This window comes from Crocuta crocuta, unplaced genomic scaffold, assembly GCF_008692635.1.
Source record: "Crocuta crocuta isolate KB4526 unplaced genomic scaffold, BGI_CrCroc_1.0 scaffold205, whole genome shotgun sequence".
Taxonomy (NCBI): Eukaryota; Metazoa; Chordata; class Mammalia; order Carnivora; family Hyaenidae; genus Crocuta; species Crocuta crocuta.
This window is the reverse complement of record NW_027530644.1, coordinates 5,190,782-5,191,156: the sequence shown is the minus strand read 5'-3', so window position 1 is coordinate 5,191,156 and position 375 is coordinate 5,190,782. Positions and strand designations below refer to the sequence as shown.

The 375-nt window shown below is 72.5% G+C and overlaps 1 protein-coding gene across 2 annotated transcripts in view; it reads right to left on the bottom strand.

Annotated features, from left to right (window-relative positions):
* PHF3 (PHD finger protein 3) overlaps nt 1–369 on the bottom strand; it is an 82,235-nt gene extending 81,866 nt beyond the window's left edge. For both annotated transcript variants that reach the window (XM_077769087.1, XM_077769088.1), the window contains exon 1: nt 78–369. The gene's annotated coding sequence lies outside the window, so the exon portion shown is untranslated. The remainder of the gene's footprint in view (nt 1–77) is intronic.
* Between the last annotated feature and the right edge of the window lie 6 nt (nt 370–375).

The following is a 375-nucleotide window of genomic DNA, read 5'->3' as shown; positions in this document are numbered from 1 at the left end:
GGGGCTGTGGGTGTGGAAAGGGATGGGGGAGGGGAGAATTGCCCGTCTCCCTGGCCGCGGCCAGAGCCGCAACTCACCCAGCTCCGCCAGACGAGCGCTACCACTGGCAGCAAGAGGAAGATGGTGGCCGCTGCCGCCGCCGCCGCCACCGCCGAGGAGGGGGCCCGGTGGGTGCCGAGGAGAGGGGGTACGCGCAGGACGTCGGCGTCGCTGCCACAGCCTCTTTTCCTCACAGGGCCGAGCGGCTGCTGCTGACGACACTCGCCTGGCTTCCGCGCCGCCCTCTTTATCCTCGTAGCAGCCGCCGCCGCCCAGGGCCCGAGGGTCGCTCGCCTCGTGTGGACCGTGCGGCGGCGCGAGACCCCGCAGCCATCG